Genomic DNA, 9,060 nt, shown 5'->3' on the forward strand with positions numbered 1-9,060 from the left:
ATGTTGATTGGTCGACCTCTATGCCACAATAACAGACATGAAAATGAAACACATACCTCCACTAACCTTATGCCACTTACTGCAGGGTTCATACTGAAAATATGAATTACACCTACTCCTGCTTTTTCTTGTCCCAGTCCTTACTTATGAAAGACATCTGCCTTCCCTCAGTCACTTATCCAAAAAACAACCTCTCCCTATCCCTGTCGTAACTCACCCCCACACCCATGCAGAGGGCTAACGATGGCAACTTTACCCGGCATCAGTCAGTCCTTCATTCGGGTCAACTGCTGGCTATGGGAATCAATAAAGGTTAGCACAGTGACGAGGACGATAGAAGGGGAGATAATGGATGCATTAAATCCCGGTACTCTCCATAACACCTGTGTCCCTCCTGATGACCTCCTCTACTTCCCCAGATACCTGGTCACCCCATCGCCTAAGGTATTTGAATAGGAGAATGCTTGGTAAGGTGACTTTTTATACAGCATCAAGGAGAGAGAAGGATTCCCAAACAAAGGGAAGAGGTCTAGATAGAGGATTAGAGCTCTGAGGGGTCGGATTGGCCCCTTGGGAGTGGGGGCTGCTTTCTGGCCATGCCTGGGCCAGTTTGGGAAAGACAAATTGGAGAAAAAAACAATGTTTTCTTTTCAATTTATTTTTCTTTTCAAAAAGCCTTTCATCCTTCTTAGGACGATAAATCAGTACCAACTCAGGTTGAGTGATATTGTATGCATATTTGTTCTATAAAAAAGAGCATAAGCGTAAGTACTATACAATAACATATTATCATTTGGCCTTGGAATTCTGCTTGGATTCACAGTAATTTAGTGTACTTAGGAACAATGCTATTTGATGCCACTCCCTGTTTTGTCAAGGGGTGAAAGGTCGTGTTTAATTGCTTCCCGGGATGTCACTTTGGGGTGGGATAAAATGACATCACTTCCGGAGAGGTCATAAGAGGTCAAGGGTCGTGAGGCAAGGGGTGGGCCACTTTTTTGTGGCAAGGGGTGGGCCACTTTTTTGTGGGTGACTGGGCCTATTTCTTGTCTCAGTCCGACCCCGGATCTCTGCGTACCAACAGATGTATTCTGCTGTGTTTGTGACGATATTGCAGCAGAGGCAACCACTGAAGACCAAGGCTGTGGGATTGCTCAGTGGTTGGGTGTTTCTAGGGACAGCTCTCTGTAACTAGCCTCTATTTATTTTATTTTTTTTTACAGAGTTTTCCAAATTTTTAAGGCTTCAGCAAGCACATCTTTTTGTAAGGGAATTCCCATTTTGCTGGGTTCCACGTCCAAATTTTCAGGAAGAGGAAAACCTGGGAAGCCTTGAACCCCCACCAACCTTTTATGAAAAGCTCCCACAGACAAGAAGATTTCCTCTTGACTCTCATTGGCATCATCAGCCTTAGTGCCCACTTGAGTGTGCATAGGGGGGAGTTTTAGCTGAGTCAGAAGCTAGCAGAAATGTGTCTTGCGTAGTGTCCGTGCTAGCAAACGTTGTTTTGTCCGACACAAGAGCAATAGCAATTGTGTTGCTGGACGAGCTCACTTGAGCAATATGTGCTGGAGCTGAGGGCTGTGTTGGAGTTGCGCTGGAATGAGGGATAACTTCCTCTTTTACATTATTAAAATAAAACATCATAGGTTCTTCTGAGCGCATGATTCTTTGGAATTTTTAGCAGAATCTATCCTCAGATGAGGCAGAAGACTTAAAGGCTAATGGTGTCCAAGTGGCTGTAGATGCAGATGCTGGGTAAGAAGTTGGTTGACTGACTAGAGGAGGAACCCCAAACCTGAGGGAGGACATTGGCACAGTGTAACTAGTCGACCAAGTAGTCATTGGAGACCAATGAACCCTTACAAATTCTCTCTCATTTACTGTTGGCGGGAGCAGAATTTGCTGAAGCAACAAAATCACCATAGAATATGGTGAAGATACCTCAGAAATATCCTCTGCTGCTCAGGACACCGTACTCCTTAGCTGCCATTTTGAAAGAAGTCTGTTGTTCAAGTAATTGCGCCACCACACTAGAAGGTCGTGAAAGTGCCCCACGGGTGTTAATGTGCAATGAATCTGTAATCTCCGGCGATGTGGAGTCACAGGATGCTGTGCTCAATGTGGATCTCTTATTTCGATGAGATTGGATAGGCCCCCTAGTCGTACCCCAGTATCTAACCCCTCAGTGGAACCTCTGGAAGACTGAAGACTCTCAGGACCTTTGGCCCTGGTAGGCTTATGACAATGAGGCATCACTGAGGGTCTGGAAGACCTGGTAATAGGCCTCGGAGGGTCCTCTGTTTTTCCACTGGAAGAAGATTGGATAGCCTCGATGACCACTCCAGTCACAGTCACCAAAAGGACCTTAGTGCATGCACTGGAACGAGCTGAGACGGCCTCAGAGCGGTCTCCAGTAGAAGCCAGGATGGCCTTGGAGCAGACTCTGGTAGCGTGGTGGCTAACTGCAATAGGACTAGCATCCCTCCTGCTTGCGCTGCGAGCCCAATTTACCTGCTTTGATGACTCCAAATTTACAAATTATTTAATCTCGTTGGGTGGGTGACGCATGGATCACCTCACTCCAGTGCACTAGTCTTCGTCAAAGAGTCCCGGGAGAAAGGGCAAAGGAGGAGGAACAGGCCACCCACCGATGTTTGGGTCCTAAACACTCTAATCAAAAGTGTGTGGGTGTCCACCACCACAAAATGCCTGTGGCACGAGGCGCAGGTGGAAAAACCAGTAACGCCCATCATAAATCTGTACAGGTGGTGCTGGAAGGCAAATACATTGAAAAAACGTTAGGGAAAAACAAGTGTGCAGTATAAAAGAATAAGCATGCTGTAAAAGTGTCCACTCCTGTCAGTGCGGAAAAAAGGACTGACGGGTGTTGCCTTTAGGAGGAGTTTACCATGCAACCTATGTTTCTTAAAGGGGAAATTTAATGTTGTGCTGTGCAAACGTGTTCTAGTCCCATCCCCATAGTACAGACTCCCATAAATTTGGAGGAAAGTGGATGAGACGTAAGAGTACAAATCCCACAGAATTGTATCATGCATTGTCAACTGCTTTCTCATGTCATTCTATGTCCATTCACTATCATTGATGCAGGCGGCTTTCTCTGTGTTTATAACATTAGTGTGATGCTGCTTCTCGAGATATCCCTCTAGTTCAAGGGATGATCCTTTGAAGACTAATGATCCATCAGCAAGATTTTCGGGATACCTTGTTTTATCAAACACATTTATACCTCCTCCTGGGTAAGCACAAAACAGAAGGAAAAGGTCCTCCTTGTTATATAAAGGAAATCGGCAAAAGCAGAAAAATATACTTGCTGCTACAGAATCCCAAACCACTTTTGTATAGCTCTAATCAACTGAGATGTTAGATTAGCCAATCAGTTGCAATGTTATTACAGGTTAATAAGAGGTGGATAGTTTAATCACCTTAAACTGAGAAAGCTAATAATATCGATAATTCTAAGGTTGAGGAGTCGCCAACCAAACAACCTATACAGAGCGGTTGGGCAGACGGTCCCTTGAGTAAAGATAATATTAGATGCAGACCCACACGTTTGTATTTTTATTGTGGATGTTCAGGTCACATTAGGGAATGTCTCCAAAAAACAAAACAAGGCCTAGCAAGAAAAGGTCATGCCTGATAGTTAAGAGTGGGGTTTTATCGCAGACCACTCTCCGAGCCAATAAGATGTCCCACAGTGCAAGGGCCAAACACTCCATTCTTCTGTGGCACACATTTCCGTATCTGCTTGACTGCTCTATGAAGGCCAGGCTGAGCATATTCATAGATTCGGAGTCCGCAGGAAAATTTATAGATTACAAATAGGCTCATTTGTATCAAATCCCACTAGTAAAAAAGATGAAACAGAAGTAGTCTATGTGCAGGCATCTAACACGAGACTCTATCATTCAACACAGAGCTTTGAGGTGTAATTCAATTGTGGACAAGAGCATGTAGAGCATATCTACTTCACTTGGACGGATGCCCCACAATTGTGATTGATCATCAGAATGCCGTGGACCATTGCACATAATCCTAGCACAAAACTGGAGTCCTTAGGATAATTGTCAGGAATATTTCTTGAAAGCTACCTGAATTCAAGTTCCATATATATATAGCTAGTGAAAGCTGTCAGTGTAGATTCCTTTGGACTAACAGCATTGCAGCTGCATGGCAGTATTTCAATGTTCAGGGTTTAATCAATGTTATGTTATGTTATTTGGCGTTTATATAGCGCTCTATATGTCATTGGTATGACCTCAAAGCGCTGGTAGGTTGAAATCCCTCGGGGACCGCAGTCCAGGTCAGTTGAGAGAGTAATGTGTCATAGGGTGCTTGGGTGCATCAGTTATGTAAGCAGCTGATGCAATTGCCTGATGGTAGCTGCATCCGAACATTAGGTGTGGTGGTATTGATATTAGTTGAATGTTTGTTTGTTTATTATTTATAATGCGCATCATAGCCGGGGGTAACAGGTCGCAGCAGTTAAACGTATATGCAAAGCTTAGTTACAACACAGGAGGTATAGAATTTACATACAAGTCATACTTACAGGAAGGTATATACAAGTGGTGTCTATTTACAGGAATAGGGTCTGAAGAGGTACATACAAATAATACAGACATCTTGCAGGTGCAGTATGCAAGTAATGCAGACATCTTGCAGAGGCAATATATACAGAATTAAGGGTATATGTAGCCGTGTGAGGGCAGGGGTGAGTCTAGATATGCAGACCGTGGGTAAGGCAGTTATGTTAACCGCAAGGGTAGTAGGTCGGGAGAAGCTGAGGAGGTTACTCCATAGAGCGTGAGGAATCAAAGTATGGAGTCCTAGCTGCAAAGCTACGCAGGGTTGTCTTTTACTGGTCATTAGATTTCAGCCACAGAATGATGTTGTATCTGAAGTTTTGGTAGGATTGATCAGCTTTCAGAGTAGGGGGCAGGGAGTTCCACAATTTGGCTGCTTTCACGGGGAAGCTGTTACCTCCGATAGTAGAGCGTTTGAAGTTAGGTATGGAGATGCGATCTCTATTGGCTGATCTGAGTGGTCTCAGGGATGTCCGTTTGTGGAATTTCTCCGCCAGGTAGATGGGGGCTGCATTGTTGAGGGATTTGTGGGTGAGCAACAGTGCTTTTGAAAGGATTTTGTCCTTAGTTGGGAGCCAGTTGTTCTGACGGCTACTCTTGGAAAAGTAGTCTCTTCTAGAAATTCCTAGTGCTGCTCTGAGGGCGTTGTTTTGTAATGTTTGGATTCTTTTGATAGTAGCTTTGTCGACCCTAAATAGAGGGCATTACAATAGTCCAGGCGAGACAGGAGGAGGGCTCTGGCCAGTGTAGTGCAGCTACTATCAGAGAGAAATGGCTTGCCTGTGCGAATAAGTTTTCACATGTAAGCTGTAGAGGACGCTAAGGAGTCGACCTGTTTGGCAAATGAGAGGTTTGAGTCAAGGTAAACGCCTAGTGTTTTTACCTCCTGTTCTACTTTAATACTGTTGCCATCAATTATGAATGCGAAATAGTCAGATCCTAGTTCTTTTAGGTTAGCGGGGGTGCCCAGGATGATGAGTTCTGTTTGATCATCATTCAAGCATAGAACATGCATGGCCATCCATGCCTGAATGATGATGTACACTCTATTCACCAAGCCAAATCCTTTTCATAATCCCATGAAAGCGGGAGGAGGATCTTCGTATCATCTGCATAGTTAGTGTAGGTGATACCAAGATGATCCAAATCATCAAAAAGGGGCTTAGTAAAAATGTTGTAGAGTGTGGGCGAGACGCAGGACCCCTGAGGTACACCGCAGGTGATAGGTATAGGGTCGGCAGCTGCTAGAGGTGAGAAGATCCTCATTTTGTCTATCATTTAGGAAGGATCTAATCCAGGAAATAGCGTCATTAGAGAAATGTGCTGCTTTGTCGAGATGGTTGCATAGGATAATGTGGTTGACCAGGTCGAACGCAGCCAATAGATCTAGGAGAAGGAGAAGGGTCTGATTTGCCATTATCTCTAAGCTCGTCCACTTGGGTCTTGAGATCAATGAGGGCTCTCTCCATTCCATATTGGGGATGGAAGCCAGATTGTCTAGCACCTAGTAGGTGGTGCAGTCTGGAGGATGGACACAAAAGACGGGGTTCTGGCTGTGTTAGGCTTGTGTATGACACTTATGTGTGCAGCTAGGCCGGTTTGTCATGGGATGTAGCTACGTTTTATTAGAATGATGAGGTGTTCATGGGGTGATGTTTGTATGTGAGCAGCTAGGCCAAAATGTGAAGGTACTTCCAACACTTCCACCTCGTAACAGTACTGGCTAACAAGTTCACTTGATAGGTAGTGCATGTGTCCTTTGTCCTTTGCTGTCAGGGTTATGCCCTGGCTGAACATGATGCTGAGCATCTGAAGCCAAATTTGAGAAATACGGTATCTGTTGAAAAAACCGAATGCCAAAAAGTCGAGGAAGAAATGAGTGACTATTTTGGGCAGATTTATTTTGAAATGTTGGTACAGTTTTATGAAAATATAGGTGTGGGGCGGGGTAAGAGTATTATGGTAGGGGGATGCGAGGTGGAGGCTGCTGCAGGTCTTCCTCTGCATTATTTTATTTTATTTTTTTTTTATTGAAAAACTACAGTTTTTCTCCTTTCTCTTTCCAACACCAAGATGGAAAGAAGAAAAGAAAAGAGAACTTTTGTTTCAAATCGTCTAAACATCCAATACATATCATTGTTATCAACATCATCATTATGTCTTATTATGCTTTCCACAAAGTTCTTCTACGCAACATCGTAACATATAAGACACTTAATAGTGAAGCAAACAGACAGACAAAGTCAATTAAACATTCGACTTATCAGTTAAACAGTTACACACTTCGAGCATCAGCCTAGCACCCCTTCTGATTACGGGGGACATCTCAAGAGAGCGTTCATCAAATTTACAATCGCACAAACATGTTTAATGTTTTGGCCTGAGGATATCAGGCACCACCAGGTGATCATATCATCATTTAGCGGGGCATATTCGCCTAGGTGGACAGAACGTAAATTAACAATTGCTGGACAGCTTATAATCAGATGTTTCAACGATTCAACCGATTCCTCACAGAAACGACACAGATTGTTGTTTATAGCAGGCTGCCTTCTTTGGAAAAGAATTTCTTTCGTATTCAACGTATTTAAACGGAAACGAAGAAATTGTTCCCGATAATGACGATTGTAGCACTGCAGGAGGTAAGGTTGTTGACAGTTTAATTTTTTTTTAGCATTACCTAACTTATTGGAGAGATCAAGATTTGAGTATCTTTTCACATTTATGATCCATGCCCAAGATTCAAATTTTCTTTTTGCCACTTTTGGGCGTGAGAACAGGTCGAAATTATTAATGTCAGCTGCTGCAATCCACTCTTGCACTCTTCAGCTCCATTGTGCCATCAGGTTACTAATTTTCGAATCATCAGAGGCAGTAAATATTCTATATGCTGGCGCACCACCCACTTCTCTCATCTTGTGCCAAAGTGAGATGGACTTCCAAACCACATTTGAAAAAAGAGAATTTAACGAAAGTTCGTGGCGTATTGCAATAATTGGAATACAATTTGGGAGGTTAAAAACCCATTTCCAAAAAAGACCCTCTACAGTATTCCAATTTTGTTCACTGATATTCCATCCCGCTTCTGCACCAAACGTTAAAATAGGAACAACCTTTTGACGGTAAAACGTTATCACCAGGGATAATGAAAATTTACCAAAGTTTTTATTGATCAGGGCTGCTTGCAGTGCCAGTCTTACTGCTTTCAGTTTCAACGCATTTAGCCATTGGACTTCCCCGATTGAACTGTTGAATTCGATGCCTAGATAGCGAATCGAATAAACAGACATTAACTGTTTACCACCTACCGCCCATTTAAATGCACGATCTCTTCTACTCGTTAACGAACCAATCAACACAATTTTAGTTTTATCTGTGTTAATGGCCAATTAATTTGCAACTATATATTCATGCAGGCAACTTAGCCGACGTTGAAGGCCGATTTGTGTTCTATCGATCAGAACGAGATCGTCAGCATATGCAATATACCGAGCTGGAGTTCCATTTAGACGTGGAGGGAAACAATAAGCTTGCTCCAAGAATAATGGCAGATCTGCCAAAAATAGTTTGAACAAATCTGCGGCCAATGGGCAGCCTTGCTTAACACCCCTTGTCGTTGGAATGCTGTCAGATAATATGCCTTGTTTGTTAAGGCGTACTCTAAAAGAGGTCTCCGTATGTAGTGCCATTATTGGGTTGAGAAGGGCCATAGGACATTTCCATTTCATTAGTTTGGCCCATAGCATCTGCCGGTTGACTCCATCAAAAGCTTGCCTCATGTCTATAAAGGCTAAATGCAATTTGGTTTTACTCTGTAATGCATGATATTTCAAAGCTGTCAAAATCGAAAGGTTGACTTCCACACCTGTACCCTTTGAAAATCCAGTTTGCCGGATGTCAAGGATTCCCGCCTTTTTAGCCCAACTCACCAATTTACATCTCAAATTGGAACCAAAGAGTTTTCCAATAGAGTCCAATAGGGCAATGGGACGATAATTTTCAGGTGCGTCCCAACAGCCTTTCTTATGGATTGGAATTACGATTGCTGTTAGCCACGATTTAGGCAAGCACTTGGATTTTGCGATTTTGTGAAACAAACACTCAATGAAAGGTGCCCAGATCTCTGGATTTTTTTTTAGTCTGACATTACTTATCATATCCGGACCAGCAGCACGAGAATTATTTAGTGACTTAATAGCGTCAATGATGTCTGACAGCGACATCTGGACGTCCCAGGAACCCAATCTAGCCACTGATTTCCATTTAGGAACCTTCAGCTGGCTATTGAACACTAACCTAAAGTGTTTACACCAGGTATCCCCAGAAATTGTGTTCTGCATAGAATTGGAACCGTTGAAGGGGCCCTTATTTAATATTCGCCAGATGTCGCGTGTGTTCTTTGTAACCATCAGTTTCATCATAGACTCGGCAGAATCCTGTTGTACAATCGCTT

Source organism: Ambystoma mexicanum, chromosome 2q (genome assembly GCF_040938575.1).
Source record: "Ambystoma mexicanum isolate Mex_15411 chromosome 2q, UKY_AmexF1_1, whole genome shotgun sequence".
Lineage (NCBI taxonomy): Eukaryota > Metazoa > Chordata > Amphibia > Caudata > Ambystomatidae > Ambystoma > Ambystoma mexicanum.